Here is a 23497-nt window from a genome sequence, read left to right as displayed (position 1 = left end):
GCTACTCTATGTAGAGAACAATGAATTCCACTTCAGAAGTGACGTAAATGATTTAATAGTTTGTTTAACTTATCCCCTAGTTACTTTCACAGTCACACTGCTCTTTTGATAAAACTGAATGCAATATGTATGCAGTTATTCAAATTCTTATCTCAAGATGTAAATTTTTCAAATAATATTGGATTCCACTTCCCATCTTTTAAAAGAACCTTTTAATTTCTGAGTGTCTCCTATTTATGTTCTCCAACAGATGGGACTCAAAACTAGGGATGTGCATGGGGAAAATATTTAGTTTGGTTCCGAAATGTCGAAATTCGGGACTTTGGCAATTCGATTCAGCACTTCGACACTTTGGAACTTCTGTACTTCGGCACTTTGACACTTCAGAACTTCAGCAACTTTGGAATTTCAGAATTTCTGAACTTCGGGACTTCTCTTGCAGCCGCTTAGTAGGTAACTACCTAATTCGCCCTTTATTAGGGAGCCATTTACCAAAAGGCCGAAAGACCTAAATTGGTCTTTCAATAGGTCCCCCCCTTATTCTAAATTAGGGCCCCTCCCACCGCTCAGGGGTGGGGGCCGGGGGGGAGGAGAATAGGTGCCCCCCCCTTATTCTAGTTTAGGGCCCCCACGCGCCATTCAGGTGTGGGGGCCGGGGGGGGGGCAATAGTTCCCCCTTCAGGTTAGAAGTCCCCACTCGCGTGGCACGAGTGGGGGCTCAGGAGGGGACACGTGTTTTTTGTTTTGTTTTTTTACAGTGAGCAGCTACAGGCTGCTCACTGTTTACTAGGCATGCCCCTACTCGCAGTATAGCGAGTAGGGGCATAATTTACTAATACTAAGTAATTTTTACTTGGTATTAGTAAATTTGTCTGAAAGACCAATTTAGATCTTTTAGCCTTTAAGTAGATAACTCCCTAATACCGTGGGAATTAGGGAGTTATCTATTTATTCATTCCTGTCTTTCCATTGACTGGCTAAGTAACTTACATTTTATATGAATGCGTATTACTTGATTGTTGTAAGTGTTGCAAATGCTTGCAGATGAATCCTGGCTATGTTTGTGTACTTTTTATTTAAACTTGTATACAGTGTAACATTCTTCATTCTTCCACTGGGTAGGTATATTAGTGCTTCAGCACTTTAGAAATTCGCCAATTTCGGAACTTTTGGCAATTCGGCTATTTGGACATTCGAAATTATCCGAATGTCCGAATTGCCCGAAATTCGTCCGAATTGACATTCGGAAATAAATAAATTGCACATGTCTATTCAAAACATAATTTCCCAGCAGGTTGTTAAAGCCATGTTGGAAGTACTGGAACTGCATATCAACCCTACAAAATAAACTGACTTTATTCTAACTAGCTACACTTGGTGTGAAAGAGGAGAAAACAGTTACAGCATATTTCAAAAGTAAAAACATCTTAGCTTGGCTGATGCAAATACAATATTCAATTACACAGTTCTACAGGGATTGGTAAAAAGCTCTGAACCCTGCCTGAATGGCCTCTGGAGAGTTCCCAATTTTGTATCCTTATTACTGTTCTTGGTTTTACTCTTACACAGGGGCATAATATTTTAGTTAAATAGGTGTCCATCTTTACGCTTTATTGTAAAAGAACCCACAGTACCAAGCAATCCTACATGCTACATCATCTAGGAGGATACGTTTGAGATTTAGTCTTATTGTTTTCAATTTCTCCAACTAAGGATGTGTCTATCTTGTGTCTTGCCTCTTCCTTATGTAAGGCTTTTTGCAAATCGAAAGTGGCTTGTGTCTTAACCATCTTCCTATGGGTAGCTAGTCTAATTAAAGGTCCTCTCACCACAGTATTGTGGGTTGACCACATCGTGGATAGGAGAACCTCAGAAGTGGCATCGGTAGTGAAATATTCTTGCAATGTTTAGGTTACCTTCTCTACCAAGGCCTGTTCTTTGAGCATGGATGAATTAGGTCTTCAGGACTACTCCACTGGGTCCCAGGGGGAGGTAGATGGCTATGTCCGCATGATTGGACCATGAAATAGTGTTAATATCTGATCCAGTTACTAGCAGAATTAGGAACATGGCAATGTGGGAATAGATCCCATAAGAAGCAGAATTGAATGAGTGATATGTAGTTTAGGGTAAAATTAGTGTGTCCTCAGTAATAGCAGAGACTGTTTGTGTTATAGAATGTGCCCAAAATGACAGGCAGTGACCTGTGTTAAGGTAAGGTACAATGCCGAACCCCAAGGTACTTGTTGATCTAGTCAGTCCAGGCTCAGGCTGGAACCTCCTCAGGTCGAGCGCATCAAATACTGAACTCTCTTCCCTGGAATGCCATTCCTTGGGCAAGGGTGTTAAAGCCTCCTTTGGTTCCAGCGGTTGTGTGTCTATTCTATATGTAACAATTTTTCATGTCATTTACAATATCACTGGTAATAGGATGCACAAGATAGGAACAGAAAATCTGTGATAGCTGATAATTAATTCAAAAAAGGTTCAAGCCCCAACGGTCTTTACTAGAAAAAATGGCAAATATTTGAAAACTATTTATCTTACGCACAGGGCGTCAGACAGAAACCTCCTGTTGGTGCCAAAATGGAATTCCAATAATCAGCATCCCCAGGAATAAATGTACCCAATAACTTAGTTTTAAAGTTTATTCAATTCAATTCAATTCTTGCAATACATTTGGCAATATGGACGCAGGAAAAATCTAGACATGTTTCACGCTAAATAAGTGAAGTCATGCTCAATCTAAAGTAAATTAATACTTAAAGTGATAGATGCACAATATATTGATTTTTAAAGAGACAAACTTCAAATCAGTGTTTTAGTAACAATATACAGTTACAGTGCCAAACAATTCAGATATTTTGAACCCATTATAATGTGTTTTACAAGTATAGTCCTCACAATTGTAGTGCTTATAGTGCAGTACTTATAGTGCTCTTAATGTAAATAAATCATTAATAATTTGAACCTTAAAACTGTGCAATTACATGTCCATGCATAGCCAGCTTTGCTGTAAGCCCTCTTGGGCTGGTGAGAAGATTAAAGATCTCCCTCACCAGACCGCTGGCACTTAGTTCCAGCAGAGGGAAGGAAGGGACTGAGAGGCTCTGTGTTCCTCCTGCGAGCAGGTTGGTCGGAGTGTTGCCACCTGTTACCTTGACAGTGCTCCAGTACAGTTCTGTGCTCGCAGGAGGACCAGAGAGTCACCCTGCAGCCAGAGGAATTGCAGTCTAAAGTGAACATGCGACCACTGGACTACCAGGGCGTGCTGCATTATAACTCCCGCCCCCCCGGTAAAAGGTAAGAAGAAGGGAGGGGAGACATTAAGATAGATTTACACATTTCATGCACCTACACACAGCAGAGACCCTATGGATCCTTCACACACTGCCCCCTCACACACACATAGCACCGCTCACACACGCACACGCACTGCCCCCTCACACACACTGCACCTCTCACATACACATACACACACAAACACACACACAGCACCCTTCACACACACGAACACAAAAACACACAGCACCCTTCACACACACACAGCACCTCACAGACACATATAGAAAATAAAGTACAATAGAAAATTTAAACAAGGGGAAAGTACATATTTAAAAAAAACCTCCTTTCTAAAAAAAACAACAACAAAAACACAGGTGGGCGGTAAGGAGCTTTAACATCAACATGGTTGGGCGGTAGGTATTAAAAGGTTGATTACCCCTGGTCTAGACTCTGAGTTTCCTCCTTCAGTGAGTGAGAAAGCAATGCTCACCTAAAAAGTACCGACAATATATTCTACATATTCGACTGTAGCTCTGTCCTTAGACCATGCTTGCACTGTAGGGGGTTAACAGAGCTGAATAAGTGTTCCAGCTATGGAGGTCAGTTAAAATCCGGTATATGAACATTGTTTAACCCCTTAAGGACACATGACATGTGTGACATGTCATGATTCCCTTTTATTCCAGAAGTTTGGTCCTTAAGGGGTTAAAGGAATCCAATAGTGAGATATCAATGTGCATCCTAAACTTCCTAGCTGGCTGTAAACATGACCGTTAACCCCTTAAGGACCAAACTTCTGGAATAAAAGGGAATCATGACATGTCACATATGTCATGTGTCCTTAAGGGGTTAAAGGGACACTATAGTCACCTAAATTACTTTAGCTAAATAAAGTAGTTTTAGTGTATAGATCATGTCCCTGCAATTTCACTGCTCAATTCACTGTCATTTAGGAGTTAAATCACTTTGTTTCTGTTTATGCAGCCCTAGCCACACCTTCCCTGGCTATGATTGACAGAGCCTGCATGGAAAAAACAAACTGGTTTCACTTTCAAACAGATGTAATTTACCTTAAATAATTGTATCTCAATCTCTAAACTGAACTTTAATCACATACAGGATGCTCTTGCAGGGTCAAGCAAGCTATTAACATAGCAGGGGATAAGAAAATCTTAATTAAACAGAACTTGCAATAAAGAAAGCCTAAATAGGGCTCTCTTTACAGGAAGTGTTTATGGAAGGCTGTGCAAGTCACATGCAGGGAGGTGTGACTAAGGTTCATAAACAAAGGAATTTAACTCCTAAATGGCAGAGGATTGAGCAGTGAGGCTGCAGGGGCATGCTCTATACACCAAAACTGCTTCATTAAGCTAAAGTTGTTCAGGTGACTACAGTGTCCCTTTAATGCAATTGAAAAGATAAATGTCCCTATATTGTGCAATACCTTAGAATATTAAATAGATAAGAACAGAGAGTCTCTGAAAACCCCTCCCCCCACAAAAAAGCTTAGTGTAAGTGTGATTAACAAAAAACCATATGAAATTAATCCATATTGCAAGAGAAATTCAACTACCAATAATTCCAAAGCATATTACTGGCAAGTGAACTTTAAAGGCTTCCTTCTATACATCTGTTGAGTACCTGGACCTATGGAGTAACCCTTTAAGTCAACACAAGGGAAATTACAGCAATTAGTAGAAATTCATGCTTAGAAAATATTTTTTCATTAATTTGTGAATTTAACGAAGAAACATAGAAACAAAAAAAATATATATATTATGTGACAGCAGATAAGAGCCATTCGGCCCATCTAGTCTGCCCAATAAATGTAATTACAAGAAGGGCGGTCTAGACTCTAAGCTTCATCCTGAGCTTAGTATAAGCAGCAGGACAGGAATTAAGAAACCAGGGCAGAGGGCAGAGCCTAGCTTCCAGGCTAAGTGGACGTGCCAAGACCTAGCTCCTGATTAAATCCACGATTTCGGAGGAAATTACCCCAAATACTTAGCACAAACACGCTTTGGAGGGTGATAGCCGTGCTGGGGACACCTGGGTACACACCTGGACACCTGAATCAGCTTGCTAATCACCCGGGAACCCCAAAAAAGTCAGCTGTGGCATACAAGGTGACCGGAGCTACCTGTCTGAACTGACCCTTGAACAGCGGATAAACATCAGGACAAGCGACGCACGAGGCATAACTAAAATGGCAGCAGAGGCAGGGGCGTGGCTAACAGCGATACCGAGAGGACGTCTCCCAGCAGAGCTCCACTCAGGCCCGAGACCATCAAACAGCCACAAAAAACACAGAAATTTCGCCCTAGAAGCAGGCATCCCCCTACCAAGACAATGGGGAGAAAAAATAAGAAAGCTCAAGGACCGGCTGTTCCCCGCCAGCCGGATATTAGGGTCTCCTTCGAGCGGACGACAAACTCACAGGCAGTAAAGATGGCGCCCGATGACGCGGCATATGAGGCCTTGCAGGACGAAGAGGAATCCTTATCCTCCACCCGGTCAGAGACACCATCCTGCCTATCTGAGTCGGAGGAGGATGAGACGCCAATTTTGCGCTTGGGTACAACCTGTAAAGTCGTGATGGGTTGCACCTAAACGGAAGAGGGTCTGCTGTGCTGGGGGATAGGAAGGCTAGAAGGTTGGAGGAGATTTTAAACTAGTAGTAGGGGGGAGGGTCAAAGCAATATAGAAAATGGAGCTAGGATAGAAATGAGATGGGCTTTAGCTCAGGTGGAGATGGGGGGAGGGGGAAGCTCAGAACAGAGGAGGTATGCAATATTGATAATTCACAAAGTACAAATGACTCATGGTAATATTAAATGTATGCTTACTAATGCAAGGAGCCTACATAACAAAATGGGGGAACTAGAGGCAATAGCATACATTAAACAATACGAAATAATAGGCATAACAGAAACATGGTGGGATGAGACACATGACTGGGCAGTTAACTTAAATGGGTACATGTTATTTAGGAGGGATAGGAAAAACAAGAAGGGTGGTGGGGTATGTTTGTATGTAAGCCATGAGTTCAAGTCAAATCTTAGGCATGTGGAGTGTGACGAGGAAAATGTGGAAGCTTTATGGGTAGATATCTGCTTGGGGCAAACAAAGGGAAATACATTATTGGTTGGGATATGTTACAAACCACCAAATGTAAATATTAATGAGGAAGAACTGCTGTTAGAGACATTAGAGATATGCATATGATTGCTGCAACAAACTTGCAGATAACTTGTGATTGGATAACTCGAGACAAGGTGCTACAGCTATTAAAGAAAATTAATGTAAATAAAGCTCCGGGGCCTGACGGTATCCACCCACGAGTACTTAAGGAGCTAAGTGGGGAAATAAGTGAACCTCTGTATTTAATTTTTCAAGATTCTTTAGTTCCATGTATTGTACCGGAGGATTGGAGGAAGGCAGATGTTGTTCCTATATTTAAAAAGGGTTCAAAATCCTTGCCTGGAAATTATAGACCTGTGAGCTTAACTTCTGTGACTGGGAAATTATTTGAACGGCTATTAAGGGATAATATTCAGGAATTCATTGGGAAGAACTGTGTTATTAGCAATAATCAGCATGGTTTTATGAAACATAGGTCATGTCAAACTAACCTAATTGCATTCTACGAAGAAGTAAGTAGAAATATAGATCAGGGTGTTGCAATGGATGTGATCTACTTGGATTTTGCCAAGGCATTTGATACGGTTCATCACAATAGGTTAGTCTTCAAACTAAAACAAATTGGTCTAGATCAGGTATAGGCAACCTTCGGCTCTCCAGATGTTGTGGACTACATCCCCCATAATGCTCTTACACACATAATGCTGGCAAAGCATCATGGGAGGTGTAGTCCAAAACATCTGTAGAGCCAAAGGTTGCTTATCCCTGGTCTAGATGAATATTCTTGTTCTTGGGTAGAACATTGGCTTAAGGATAGAGTACAGCGAGTTGTCATAAATGGTACATTTTGAAGCTGGACAAAAGTGGTAAGTGGTGTCCCTCAGGGTTCTGTTTTGGGACCGCTTCTATTTAGCATATTTATAAATGATCTTGAAATGGGCATTGAAAGCCATGTATCAGTGTTTGCAGATGACACAAAACTTTGTAAAGTAATAATAATTTAACGTAGAAAAATGCAAAGTTATGCACTTCGGGGTTAAGAATGCACAAGCAATTTACACCCTAAATGGTAGTGAACTAGGGATAACCACACACGAGCAGGATTTGGGAATTGTTATAGACAACAAATTAGGTAGCAATATGCAATGTCAATCTGCCGTTGCTAAGGCCAGTAAGGTTTTGTCATGTATAAATAGGGGCATAAATTCTCGAGATGAAAATATAATTTTGCCTCTTTATAAATTACTGGTAAGACCACACCTTGCATATGCTGTGCAATTTTGGGCACCTGTTCTAAAGAAAGATATCATGGCACTAGAAAAAGTGCAGAGACGAGCTACAAAATTGATAAAAGGAATGGAGCATTTTAGTAATGAAGAAAGGTTAAAAAATTTAAATCTCTTCAGTTTGGGAAAACGGCGCCTTAGAGGGGATATGATAACATTATACAAATATATTCAGGGCCAGTACAAACAATTATCTGTAAATCTATTCACAAACAGGGCTATACATAGGACACGAGGTCACACATTTAGGCTTGAAGAAAGGAGATTTCATCTAAGGCAAAGAAAAGTGTTTTTTTTTTTACAGTAAGAGCAATAAGGAAATGGAATTCATTGCCTGAAGAGGTGGTTTTGTCAGGAGTCTATACAGATGTTTAAACTGCAATTGGATAAATACTTGCAAAAACATAAAACACAGGGCTATAATTTCTAATTAGTGGGGTAATAGCTGCTTGATCCAAGGAGACATCTGACTGCTATTTTGGGGTCAAGAAGGAATTTTTTCCTAGTTTGTTGCCAAATTCAAAGCGCTTCAGACTGGGTTTTTTGCCTTCTTTTGGATCAACAGCAAAAGCATATGTGAGGAAGGCTGAACTTGATGGACGCAAGTCTCTTTTCAGCTATGTAACTATGTAACACCCTCTACAAAGGAGGATATTAAAAGACTCCTAACAGAAATGAGGAAAATCTGGGGAGCAGACCTCAAGCACTTCCAGGCAGAGGTAGGGGAGGTGCGCCAAAGAGTCCAAGTACTGGAAATCCGTGAGTCCGCCAGAGAAAACAACCTATAGACCATGGACACCCACGTAGAACAACTTACCTCTCAACTGCAACAACTGAGACGCTCAGTGACCACAATTGAGGCAAGGCACCGGTGAAAAAAAGTCTCAGGGGGATCAAATCAGTGACAGATGAGCAGCTCCTGCCTTATGCTCACAAGCTGATAACAAACATGGGTGTGGGGGGTGGTGAGGACAGGCAGCATTCTGGGTGTGGAAATCGGCGGCAGCCCCAAGCGGAGCACCCATGGACGTTATCGTGGTGACCCTGGACATAACTACAAGGTCAGTTATCATGACACGCTCCAGAGAAATGGGGATAATCACTAATGAAGGGCACAGGGTGGCAATATTTCCTGACATACCGTTCACCGTACTCACAGAAAAATGAAAACTGGCACCTATAGCCAGGAAAATGCGAGACTCAGGAATAAGATACCGCTGGGGAGTGGAGGGATCCATTCTGATAGAAATAGAGGGAGAGAGTATGACCCTGACCTCAGAAGATGACCCAGAGCCCTTCCTGCAAAAGATGGGTCTGCCCACAGCACAGGGAACCCCATCACCCACCAAGAGACCCGAGAAAACATAGGGGCCCAGTGAGAACAACCACAGACAGAGCAAATCACCCAGCTTCAAAGTGAAGAGACTGACTCCAGCACCCAGAGCCACAGAACCGCGACCTTCCTCAGAGAAGAAGGACCGACCAAAAACTGCTGCTAACAGAGACTCCCTTTGGCAAACGGGCTGAACGCAATGACCCTGGAATATACCACCGAGGCGATCGCAACATCTAACCAATAGCCCGCTACTTACCAAGCAGACACTGTCCCGATTGACAATCCCACAGAGACCCAGATACCGGCATACCTACACAAGCCACAGCAACAACACTTCTGACCCAGCCAGAACTACCCAAAAAGCCCCACAGAGAGTCCACAGTGACCCCATATCGCATTGCCCACCGAGACCTAACTGTCGAACCCTCTATACAAAGCTGAGGCAGGGGAGTTATGGCGGTTGCCGCCGCTGAGCCACCGAGCCTCTGAGCCACTAAACCAGGGCACCAACATAGGTCCCCAATGTGATACCACAGTGACTATAGTGATAAATGTGTCTACCCAAACATAGTGCATAACTAAATATACTGCACAACTAAGTATATTGCATAACTGTATACGTTGAGTTCAACTTAATAAAAATACAAACTTAAAAAAAAAAAAAAAATGGCGGCAGAGAGCTCTCAACGACTGCAGACCCAGCCTGCAAATCTTAAGCCCAGCTATGACCACAACGCTGATAATATGAAGCGAATCAACTACATATTTAACAGTGCATTGAACGTGTAAGCGCGTAGATCGGCCCCATAGTAAATTCGAATGGGTTCTAATACAGATATATTAGCAATATTGTGCAGAGCCTATATGTCTATACACACCTCCCCACTATATTGCTAATATAGGCTCTGCACAATATTGCTAATATATCTGTATTAGAATTTACTATGGGACCGATCTACTAAGCGCTTACACGTTCAATGCACTATTTGTTTTAAGATTTTAGGAATAATCTTTTATGTGTTTAGCAGCTAATCATTTATAATAGATATACAACCGCCTTAAAAGTAAGTGTGTGAACTCCAGGAGCTGGCTTGTGACTAATGGCTAAAGATGTGGTGAATATAGTGGAAAAGCTGTGATTACTATGCTGAGCATGGGACATAGTGTGGAGGTGTTGGAGCGACTTTTGCATCGAGTTTTGGAGCCATTCTGGAAATTGTTTGCAGTTGTTTTGGGACATTTTGGTGCATTTCTCAAGCTGTGGAAAGGTAGGGAGCTGAGCTTTGTCTGTGTGTTCTGCATTGTGGGTTGGTTTCCATGCCAGCTCATTGTGATTTTTTTTCTGACCTTTTTAAGAACGGATTAATAGGTTTTCAATGCATTCCTATGGGAAACCGCTTTTCGGTTTACAAATTTTTCGCAATAAGAAACGTCCCAGAGAACACATTAAATTCATAAACCGAGGTCCCATTGTATTTGCCGGTTCTATTTGACTCTCAGATGTGAAGTGCACGCCCCAAATGTACTTTTAGCACCCAAAAATTTTTTATTTTTCAAAGTGCGATGTATCCACAGTATTTGACAGTTCTATTTGACTCTCAGATATGAAGTGCATGCAACAAATTTACTTTTTAGCACTAAAAAAACTATTTTTTAAAGTGCGATGTAACCATAGTATTTGACGGTTCTATTTGACTCTCAGATATAAAGTGCACGCCACAAGAACAAAAAAAAAATTGAATTTGTCAAACTGCAATGTCACAGCAGTATTTAAAAATGCCTAGATGTTGCCCACTGAGCTACCGGAACAGGATTAAAGTAATGTGCCTGGCACACATGCAGTTGCAAGTGCCCACCTAACAAACAGACTGCTTATTTCTCTGTGGTACTGGGCTCAGGGCAGGGTACAAAAATGTAGTATAGCACCCACAAAAATAATTGCTGTCGTTTGCAGATTCAACACCAGAATTCTTTCCTAATCTGTCCCTCACAGCTGCGGCATCCTCTCCCTACACTAATAAGAGCTCATGTGACTCCAGCTTATATAGAGGCTGGGTCACATGCTGCACTGGCCAATCACAGCCATGCCATTAGTAGGCATGGCTGTGATGGCTTCTAAGGGCAAACGTTGATTGGCTGCCCTGCAGCTTTTCAAAACGCGCCATTAAATTGGCAAACACAGAACTCGAACCCGAACTGTTACTGAATTGTCCGGGTTCGGGGTCAAAAATCGTAATGTTCGGTACAAACCCGAACTTTATTGTTCGGGTTCGCTCATCTCTATTTGTTACATATAGAATTTACTGAGGAACAAAGAATAGACACACAACCGCTAGAAACAAAAGAGGCTTTAACACCCTTGCCCAAGGAATGGCATTCCAAGGAAGAGAGTTCAGTATTTGATGCGCTCGACCTGAGGAGGTTCCAGCCTGAGCCTGGACTGTCTAGATCAACAAGTACCTTGGGGTTCGGCATTGTACCTTTACTTAACAAAGGTCACTGCCTGTCATTTTGGGCACATTCTATAACATACAGTCTCTGCTATTACTGAGGACACACTAATTTTACCCTACACTACAGATCACTCATTTAATTCTGCTTCTTATCCTGAAGACCTAATTCCTCCATTCTTAAAGAACAGGCCTTGGTAGAGAAGGTAACCTAAACAATCCAAGAATATTTCACTACCGATGCCACTCCTGAGGTCCTCCTATACACGAAGTGGTCAACCCACAATACTGTGGTGAGAGTACCTTTTAACCCCTAACGACCAAACTTCTGGAATAAAAGCGAATCATGACATGTCACACATGTCATGTGTCCTTAATGGGTTAATTAGACTAGCTACCAATAGGAAGACTGTTAAGACACAAGTCACTTTCGATTTGCAAAAAGCCTTACATAAGGAAGAGGCAAGACACAAGATGGATCCATCCTTAGTTGGAGAAACGGAAAACAATAAGACTAAATCTCAAACGTATCCTCCTAGATGATGTAGCATGTAGGATTGCTTGGTCCTGTAGGTCCTTTTACAAGAAAGCGCAAAGATGGACCCCTATTTAACTAGAATATTATTCCTCTATGTAAGACCAAAATACGCAGGGTATAATAAGGTAACACAATTGAGAGTTCTCCAGAGGCCATTCAGGCAGGGTTCAGAGTTTATTAATCCCTGTAAAACTGTGTAATTAAACATTGTATTTGCATCAGTCAAGCTAAGATGTTTTAACTTTTGAAACAGACCCGGACTGGCCATCGGGCACACCGGGCAAATGCCCGGTGGGCCGCGATGGCCGTGGGGCCGAGGCCGGCAGGGGAGATCACAGGATCTCCCCTGCCAGCCCCTGCAGGGCCAGCGCAACCCGAGCGCCGGCCCTGCTGTGTGCCTCCATGGATGGTGGGGAGATCAAAGATCTCCCTCACCGGCCCACAGGCACTGACATGCGGCCGCTGGCAGGAGAGCGAGGGAGGGAGGCAGGAGAGAGGACCAGCGTAGCTCTATCCAGCAGCTCCGCCGGGTCCTCTCGCGAGGTCTGAGCGTTGCCGCGGCAACGCTCAGACCTCGCGAGAGTGAACTCTAGCCTGCAGGTTAGAGTTTACTCTCACCACTGGACCCCCAGGGAAGGAAGCATGGTGTCCCCCCTCATGGCAGAACGGCTCCCCTCCTACCAAGCTAAAGGTAAGAAGAGAAGGGGGGATATAACTTTTTTTCTTTTTTTTTTCTTATTAATAAAAAAATACATATTTTAATTTAAATACAAAATACATTCACCCAGCACCCCCAGACACACCCAGCACCCCCAGACACACCCAGCACCCTCAGACACACACAGCACACCCAGAAACACACACAGCACCCAGACGCACCCAGCACCCTCAGACGCACCCAGCACCCTCAGACGCACCCTCACACACACACAGCACCCAGATGCACCCAGCACCCCAAGACGCACCCTCAGACGCACACAGCACCCCTAGACACACACAGCGCACCCAGGCGCACCCAGACGCACACAGCGCTCCCAGACGCACACAGCGCTCCCAGACGCACACAGCGCACCCAGTCGCACACAGCGCACCCAGACACACACAGCACACCCTCAAACACAGCACCATCACTCACACACAAAGCACACTCCCACACACACACACATATATATATATATATATATATATATATATATATATATATATAAAATAACCCTCAGTGAGTTAACAAAGAAAATTAGAAACCTAGAATGGGACGGCAGATAAAAACACCCTCACACACAGCACCCCTCTTACATACACACACACTGCGCCCCTCACACATACAATACGTCCACATATATATATATATATATATATATATATACATATATATATATATATACACACACTACAGCACCCCTCACACTGCACCACTACACACATTACGCTCCAGATACACGCTAGATCCCTTACCCTATATGCACTCTTAATCCTCTATATATACACACACACACACACACACACAATCTCTTATAACACTCTGGGTCCTTTACACACTAGAACTCCTACACACACACACTGCATTCCTTGTCAGCAAACACATACAACATTCTCTAAACACACCCTCTCTACAACCCCTACACACACTACGTCACCTATACACACACACACACTACAGCCCGTATACACACACTCGCTACATACCCTATAACACTATGCCCTCTATACACACACTCTCTACAGCCCCTAGCCACACATATTACACTACAAACACAAATTAAATTTACCTATTTACACAATACCACACCACACTGTACACACACGCAATCCCTCAAGCAGGCTCCAAAAACATGCACCATACACTTTCCTGGCCCTTTTGTCCTCTGGTATCCCACTTGTGGAGACACCAGAGACAATTTAAAAGGAAACACAGCGCAAGCATGTTATTAAATTTGCTTGCGCTGCGCAGAACAAATTCAGGGCCTTTTTCTAATGCTAGAGCTCTTCAGTGCGGCTCTGCGCATTGAACCAACATGCTCACTTTGAGAGGGGGCCTGCTTGTAATTAGTGATGACAAAACACACCATCTCTGGCCCCGCCCCCTTAGGGGGCCGCTCTGATTGAAAAATGCCCGGGCCTAATTTTTTTCCCAGTCCCTGTTCCCAGGACCCTGTTTTGAAATATGCTGCAACAGGTTTCTCCTGTTTCACACCAAGTGTAGCTAGTTAGAATAAAATCAGTTTATTTTGTAGGGTTGATATGCACTTCCAGTACTTCCATCAGGACTCAGAGAATCTGCTGGGAAATTATGTTTTGAATCCCATCTGTTGGAGAGCATAAATAGGAGACACACAGCAATTAAAGGGTTCTTTTAAAAGATGGGAAGTGGAATCCAATATTATTTGAAAATGTTACATCTTGAGATAAGAATTTTAATAACTGCATACATATTGCATTCAGTTTTATCAAAAGAGCAGTGTGACTGTGAAAGTAACTCGGGGATAAGTTAAACAAACTATTAAATCATTTACGTCCCTTCTGAAGTGGAATTCATTGTTCTCTACATAGAGTAGCAAACCATTCTCGGGTTACAGGAAACACCGTTTGCTCATGCCTACAAGTTCTAACTGGTGCACTGGCGAAAGCTACGACCATACAACTTGGAAGCTAAATTCTAGCAGTTGCAGTCACCTTGACACAGAACTGAAGTTAACAACAAAAAGATATTGAGGCTTTTCATTTTACATGATAATATACATTTTATATGGTGAAATCCATATCCTGTCCAGCCTTTGATTGACTAATGGACACCGTAACATGAACCTGTATTTTTGGGGTGGAGAATTATACCAATACCGCTACTGGTTAATTTTGGGGTATAGTATATTGTTCCAGTAGAGCTAATGATTAAGAATACATTACACTAGAACAGCTGCTGATTACTTTTGGGGAGGTGTATATTATACCAGTATAGCTGTCCATGCATATTAGCCCTTCACATAATGTTCTGTCAAGAATAGGTTTAAAGTAGAACTGACCCAGTTTAGTTTATTTTAGCAATCTGAAAGCTAGATAAATGTTAGTTGTGGGTTGTGCTTGAACAAGCAGATTTGCACTGCCACAACAGCTGGTGCCAACAAATATGTAGACATACGGTAGCAGTAGTATGGCATCAAAAAACATTGCACTTTTTTAAATATATAAACAGGATTAAGTCGTTATTAGAGGAGTCATGCACATAGAAATCACAGTAATTACGTAGAGTATCGCTAGATAAATTATGTTTGTTTAAAAGTGCTGGTAGAGGTAGCCTATTGCTGTCAACTAAAATGCATTTTACTATCTAGTCTGTGAGTGTGCTTTGTCAAGAGCAGGTTATGCTGGTAAAGACTATTTGCTTGTCATAACAGGCTACGTGGAGGAATACAAGTCGCCGCCGTCCGGAGCTTTTTAGTAGCGTACAAGGGGAACATGCTAAACCCTAAGTGTGCGAAACGAAATAAAGCAAGAGTAAAAATCAGGAGTGAAAATAAAAATCCAGAGTGAAAATATGTGAGGCATTATAGCTGCGTTACATGCACGAGAACCCGGTGGAGAGAGTGTTCGGGTCGTAGGAGAGTTTGTGTTAAGTCACCTCTCTCATCCGATCCCTTCTGACGGTAGGTAGCCGAAGCCCTCTGATGAGTTGTGGGGGGTTGCTGCCACATGGGTGTGAGTGAGGGTATCCCTCCAGCCCCAGGCTGGGGTATAGGCCCACATCTCCTTGCCACTGAGTCCCTGTGAGGGGGTGTCGGAAAGCCTGGTGGTGAGTCGCCACTTGCGGTGCTTGGGCTGCTTTCTGTGTGGTCAATGCTTTTGGGTTGGAACCCACTTGGCCTTTAGCCCGGGTGGGCTAAGGTGAGTGAGTATTGATGGCTTGTTGGGTGCTGTGCCCGAGGGTAGCCCCCTCTCTCCTGGTTGTCTGTGACCCTTCGCATCCACTTCTTGCCACCCCATAATGGCTGTCTGCGTGCGTTTCTGGGGCTTCTCCCAAAACCTGTTAAATATGTCAATAGATAAAAAAGCGCAAATAATACTAAGAATAATGGTAAAACTATAATAAATTATTGAAAGGATAGTTCTGGTATACCTAGTGTAACACACAGGAAAGAGGGAGACACTGAGTTGCTTAAACTGGAAGAAATAGGGATTCACTAAAAACCGATATAAAAGACAAATATACAACCACCTTAAAAGTAAGAGTGTGTGAACTCCAGGAGCTGGCTCGTGACTAATAGCTAAAGATGTGGTAAATATAGTGGAAAAGCTATGAGTGATTACTATGCCTGAACATGGGACATAGAACTATTAGGAATAAGGAAGAAATAAAATAAGGATAGAAAAATAAAATAAGGATAGAGAGAAAATAGAGATGTAGTTGAAAATAAGAGGGAAAAATTATAAAAGATGTGAAAGAAAGAAATAAATAAAAAAGTTAAAAATAAATGAATGAGGAGTGAATAGGAAATGAGTGCTGTACCTTTAAGTACTAAAATGTTGCAGTAAGGGAAAAAGTGAGTGAAGATTCAGGTCTGAGATATAAGCGAAAGATATATAAAATTAATTTAAACAATAATAATAGTAATAAATATGTGTAAAAGTAATAGTAAACCACAAGATAATGGAATAAACTCCTTGGACCAAAATGTATAATACAGGTATCTCAATCCCCAACAAAGTGGGGGGTAGATGATGCCTATTTCAAGATGATATACTTTGTATTATCAAAGATAAAAAGTAACAATGAAAAGCTGCTAAGCGATACAGTATATGGAACTGCAAGCTTGGATACTCTGTATAACAGATGAACTGAAGCAAAGTAAACTGGATAGGTGATCAAAAAAAGTCCAGTTTATTAAACATTAAAAAATATATAAAAATAATAAAATATAGATAGAAGACAGTTCATAAGTGCATTACCAGGTTCTAGTATGTCAAATGCCAGCAAGAACCTTCGGTTTAGGGGGGCGTGGCCTGGACGCTGATGAAAATGGCCGCATAGAACGAGTGCTCCGCACCCCGGCGCTCAATAAAGCCCTGTAATCTGCTACAGCCCCTATCTCGGAGCAGTGAACCGTGCCCTGAGCACCCCCTTTACCACGGCCGAATGTCAAGCCGCAGAATTACTAAGAAAAGAGGCACCACAGAAGCATTATCCGTGGCGAACATGTTTGCCGCCCAGAGGCCTGCTGCACGTGGCGTGCCCTCGACCGCAAGCCCCAGTGCCACTCTCCTCGAGGACCCCCTCCGGGCCCACGACACCCCGTCGGAGGCAGCTTCTAGTGCCATCCTACAGTCCCTAGCGGACGTTAAAGGATACCTGGCCGAAGAAATCCAGCGCACGGCCACGGAGGTTAAAGCAGAGATAGCCGCCATTGGAGGCCGCACAATGGCATCGAGCTGCAACTCGGCAAGGCGGTACAAGCCCACAATCAGGCGGTTTCCGTCACAAACACCCTCCTTACCAGAGTGACGAACCTGGAACTGGAGCTTGAGGACGTCTCCAATCGCTCCAGGAGAAACAATCTGCGCATACGTGGATTACCGGAATCGGTGGCGGATGCGACCCTTGAGGAGACACTGGTCGCCTGCTTCAAACAGAGCCTCCCCGACATCCCGGCACACCTGTGGATGGTGGACAGGGTACATAGAGCCCTGCGGGCCCGAGGACCAAAGAATAGCCCGCCCCGTGATGTTATCATCAAATGGCACTACTACACGACCAAGGAGGTCATCTTGAGACACAGCAGGACGACGGCCTTTGCCCACGAGGGGACCAGCTTCCAAATTTACCAAGACGTGGCGCCGGCCACTCTGCTCCGACGGAAGGAGTGGAAACCGGTCACTGATTTGCTGAGAAACAACGGCCTGCGCTTTGCCTGGGGCTACCCGTTCAAGATATTGGTCTTCAAGGGCCCCAGGCCATCGGTGCTGCTCCCTACAATGGACATACCCACGTTTCTGGCTGATCTGGGCTTGGACTTGCCGGAGGACTTCCAGCCCCCACAGTCGCACACAGGGACTCTCGCCAGGCTAGACTTTGCCGCCGAAACCCAAGATATCCAGCGGGAATGACGCCGGGATGGAGCGCCCAGAGGAGCTCCATTGCAGAAGGCTGGGGGACCTGCTACAGCCTTTGGACGCTTTGATATCACTTAAGTATACAGAAATGCCATGGTTTCATTCTGTTAGTGGTTTGTGTTAGTTTTAGGTTCCTCTCTTTCCATAAACTCTGATAATGGGGGAATATAACAGTGTGGGGACATGTCATCAGATGTATGCTACTACCCCTGAAGCCCTCTGCTACCCTGGGGGGCACACTGGGCTTTAGTACCGAGGGGATTAGCTTTGGTACTCCCATAGTTAGCTGATGCTGCATGATACTTCAGGGGACTGAGATAGCAGCCGCTGCTCCTCATGCAATGTTATAATGTATATTTTATATGCTGGTAGTCTGTGGGCAAAGATAGTGCGCCCTGAAATGCCCTGACACCGGTTTTCATCCCATAATTCTGGTCCCGTTTCAACCTGATGCTAGCGGGGTGAAGGCAGGGTACAGGTTGACACTGTTTAATGGGCTGGGAGGATACCATGATATGGCGCGCTTTGGCACTCCAGCGCGGGCCTCTGCCGGTACGCTCACCTCCGGTGGAGGAGAGAGGGAGGTGATCGAGAGGTGACTTCTGTTGGGGGGGATGGGGGGGGGGGACTTGATTGTGGAGGGGACGCCTTGAGGAGGCAGGTTATTATTAATAGTTTATTTTCGCTAACGACCAGCAGGGGGAAAAATAATTAAAAAATAAAATATATATATATATATATATAATAAGAAATTACCAAAAAAAAAAAAAACAAAAAAAAAAACACGCCAGAAAAATAATGGGGAAAAATAATAAAAAAAAAAAAAAAAAGAAACCAAAAAATAAAGAAACAGCACAGAAAATGACAGACAAACGAACGCTTTCCACATAGTGAGCGGAGGGGTATGCTATAGATGGCGGGAAGCAGGGGGCAAGTACCCTTATACAAACAATAGAGCGGGACGCAGGCCACACTGGCTGATTGGCCGGTGGGTGTGAGCCCGCCTCAAGGCAAAGTCACGGGGAGGGGGTGGGACCCTGACTTAGACGCGCCTGTTGGGTGGCTTCCTCTACACATCTGGCGCACATGCAGCCTCTCTGGCGAGTGCTCTTGCGGGTGCGCGCAGGGGGGTGGGGTGACTCACGGTGCCGCTCGTGCCTCGTGGCGCTGCAGGGATATCCTGGCGCGGCTCCCTAGGTCTTCCCCCCCCCCCATCTCCTCCCTCATTGCTAACAGGGCTCAGGGATCGGGAGCTGGTATACAACGTTGCGCTCTGATTGAGCAATGCCGGGGTGCTCTTCGGCTGAGTTTCCCCCCCGTTTTGAGGTGATTCCTCTGACGCGGAGGTGACCCACCCCCAGAGCTCCTGGCATAGTATAAGTCCCGGAATTGTACAGTACAGTGTATATAAGTGTTTTGTTCTAACGTTGGAAATACCAACGTAAATCTCGCTCTCTCTCTTTTTCTCTCCTTCTTTTCTCTCTCTCTCTCTCTTCCTCTATAGCCTTTTTTTTTTTTTTCCCCATACCCTCTCTCCCTTTACCTCTCCCCCTCCCCCCCCCCCCCGACCCAACCCACCACACCCAGACCTGCTGGGGGAGACGACTAGGTCGCCTGTCTTGGACTAGCTGGGCGTGCGGACAACCGAACACACATAACCAGGCATATTACAGTTCAAAGTAACTACACGAAATGGAACTAAAACTAACGTCACTAAACGTTAACGGGCTCAACAGCCCAAACAAACGACGGCTTCTCTTCCGCGAACTCAGACGGCAGAAGGCCGACATAGCATATATTCAAGAAACCCACCTCTCACGCATCGCAGGGCCACAGCTCACGAACCATGTGTACACCAGAGCATACGCCTCTAGGGCACTTTGTAAGAGGAATGGGGTTGAGATACTGATCCATAAAGATTGCCCATTCGCTGTAACTCACACATATGAGGATAGAGAGGGTCGGTACGTGGTCCTGTCAGGCATGCTTCATTCTAACACATACCATCTGATCAATGTCTATGCGCCCAATGTCCCTGACAGAGCATTCTGGACAGACCTGGAGACACTGATCCTAGGACTTCCCAGGGGAATCCTGCTATTAGGTGGTGATCTCAACGCCACACCATGCCCAGCATTAGACAGGGGTGGAGGCCCGGGACTACCTAGGTCCCAGAATAAGGGAGGACAAGACAAACTCTTCAACGCATTCCTAGACCACACGGGCCTTCTAGACCCTTGGAGGATACAGCACCCGAGTGTACGTGACTACACTTTTTACTCAGCTGTCCACACCACTTATTCCCGAATAGACATGTTCCTAGTTAACTCGCTTGCCATGTCGTGGTTGAAAACCTCTGACATAAACCTCATCAGCTGGTCCGATCATGCCGACATTGCCATAACCCTTAAAGCGCCGGGCCCCCATACCTCCTGGAGGTGGAGGCTCAACGCCTCCATACTCAGACACCCCCAGACAAAGGAAGCAATTTTAGCAGACATCATACGCTACTTTCAGGACAATGACACCCCGGACGTATCACCCACTACACTGTGGGCGGCTCATAAGCCTGTGATTAGAGGACTGCTTATTAAGACAGCCACACACCTAAAGAAGAAAAAGCTTGAGAAGTTGGCAGAGCTACAGAAGCTCTTACGCAGGGCGGAAACACGAAACCAACAGGGAGCCACCCCACATACCACTAGAGACCTAGCAGACATTAGGCGACCACTCAGAGAACTCATGCTGGACGAGGTCAGTAGAGACATGGTCCGCTCCAAACGTTTTTTCTATGAAAAATCCAACAGAATGGATACGTTACTAGCGCGAGCCCTGAGACCCAAACGCACAACGTCTAACATCATAGCCATCAAAGACACTCAGGGGCACGTACTTAACAACCCAAGGGATATCAACGAAGAATTTACTAAATGTTATGCCCAAGTCTATAACCACTCCCCGACACTTACGACTACGAATAACATGCACCTAGACCTTGTTACGGACTTCTTGCGGCAGGCCCATCTGCCGCTACTCCCAGCGCACAAAACTGCGCCCTTGGGAGCACCCATAGGACACGATGAAATAGACAGGGCAATCACAGCCCTAAAGGGGGGGAAGGCCCCGGGCCCAGATGGGTTCGACGGTGCTTACTACAAAACTTTCAGGGAACAGCTGATCCCCCACCTAGCCGCAATGTACACGACTTGGACAGACAACGACTCACCCAACGTGGACCTCTCCACAGCAGACATAGTCCTGATTCCCAAACCTGACCGAGACCTCACTGAGGTGGCCAATTATCGCCCTATTTCCCTCATCAACTTTGATCTTAAAGTATATGCAAAGATCTTGGCCACTAGACTCAATCTCATTCTCCCAGAACTAGTACACCCTGACCAAGTGGGTTTTGTCCCCGACAGACAACTATACGGCAACACGAGACGAGCCGTGGACATAGTGTGGTGGGCAAGCACGAAGCGAATGCCTTCTCTGGTCCTCTCCCTGGACGCAGAGAAGGCCTTCGATAGAATACAATGGCCATATCTGTTTGCCCTCCTAGAGGAAATGCACATTCCCGAAACGTTTATCAGGGCGACTAAGGCTCTGTACACCGCCCCAAGAGCACAAATGCTCATCCCAGGGGCGTAGCCAGTCCCCTTTGACCTGAAAAACGGCACCCGCCAGGGCTGCCCCCTTTCTCCCCTCCTTTTTGTTTTAGCGCTGGAACCCCTATTGCACCTCATCCGAACAGACAATGCGATCAAAGGCGTACAGGTTGCGTCCGATGAATTTAAAATCTTGGCTTATGCCGATGATCTCTTACTTACCATAACAGACCCTAAAGAAACAATCCCTCATGTCCTTAAGCTTCTTGACATGTACCACCAGGTATCTGGATACAAAATCAATATAGAAAAATCGGTCGGCATGCCGATAGGGCTCTCAGACGCAGACATCCTCTGGCTGCAATGCACTACAGCCCTTAAAATAAGCACACAGCCCATAAAATATTTAGGGATTAAGCTCACACGAGATCACAAGGAACTATACAAGGTAAACCACCAAAGGCTAATCGATACCCTACGCAGAGACTTAGACCGATGGCATGACAAACCCATCTCGTGGATGGGACGGCTACACGCCATTAAAATGAACCTCCTTCCGCGCCTCCTCTTCATCTTCCAGGCGCTACCCGTGGCAGTAACTAAAAACGACCTTAAACCCCTACAAACCGCAATAGACAATTTCATATGGGCAGGGAAGAGGCACAGAGTAGCAAGACACACACTGTATACCCCTAAGAGCAGAGGGGGACTGGGACTCCCGAACCTCCACCTCTACTACTTGGCAGCCCACCTAGCACAAATTATAGAGTGGCACTCACCGCCTGACACACACAGGTGGGTTGACCTAGAAACACACCTTATGTCCACCGACCTCCCCCAGTACTGGATCTGGGTCCCGAAACCTGACCGCCCAGAGCTCTGTACTTCCTGCCCGGCCATCCTAAACTCAATTCGGATATGGAATACTACAGCTCATAAATATGCCCTCACGTACCCTGTCTCGCCTCTGACGCCCTACCTTCGCAATAAAGCCTTCCCTCCTGGCATGACCCCAAGGGACTTCCGAGGTCTTGAGGACACGGGAGCGCAACGTTACTGTCATCTGTTTCAGGATGGTACATTCCACACTTTCGACAATCTGAAAACTAGGGCCCCCCTAACCAATAAAGACTATTTTCGATATCTTCAACTTAGGGACTTTGCCAAGAAACCCAACATAGCAGCAGCGGCCAGGGCAAAGCCCACGTTCTTTGAAGCATTATGCATGTCTGGCGGGCCGCGTACCGGCCTTATCACTCGCTTGTATGAGCAGCTAAGCGCACCCACAAAAGACTCCCAAACGCCCTCGTACATACTGCAGTGGGAAGCTGACCTCCGTCAAACCCTGGATAGCGGGGATTGGCAAGACATATGGGAGGCAGCGGCCAAGTCCTCAATCTGTGTTATTCACCAAGAGCAATGTTATAAAACACTGATGAGGTGGTACACCACCCCAGTCAAACTACACAGAATGGGCAAAACATCCTCCGATGTATGTTGGCGAGGCTGTGGGGAAAAAGGTACCTACCTCCACATGTGGTGGACCTGCCCGAAAGTCTCCCAATACTGGGAACAGGTAGCTCAACTCACGACAGACGTTCTCAAACGACCAATCCAGCCCGACCCCTGGACGTGCCTATTGGCCAAACCAATAGATAACCTCTTGAACAGAGAACAAAAACTGGTGAACAAAATCAACTTAGTGGCCAGGCGCGCCCTGGCGCAGACGTGGCTCCAGGTTGACACTCCAC

At 45.0% G+C, this 23497-nt stretch overlaps 1 non-coding gene across 1 annotated transcript; it reads left to right on the top strand.

The window, feature by feature from the left end:
• The first annotated feature begins 599 nt into the window (after positions 1-599).
• Positions 600-733, top strand: LOC134603907 (small Cajal body-specific RNA 11). The gene has a single exon (XR_010090644.1). It is a non-coding gene; the product is annotated as a small Cajal body-specific RNA 11 (non-coding RNA).
• The last annotated feature ends 22764 nt before the right edge of the window (positions 734-23497 follow it).

Source organism: Pelobates fuscus, chromosome 3 (assembly GCF_036172605.1).
Source record: "Pelobates fuscus isolate aPelFus1 chromosome 3, aPelFus1.pri, whole genome shotgun sequence".
In the NCBI taxonomy this organism is placed as follows: Eukaryota; Metazoa; Chordata; class Amphibia; order Anura; family Pelobatidae; genus Pelobates; species Pelobates fuscus.
Note: the sequence above shows the minus strand (reverse complement) of the source record. Positions and strands in the feature narration are given on the sequence as shown.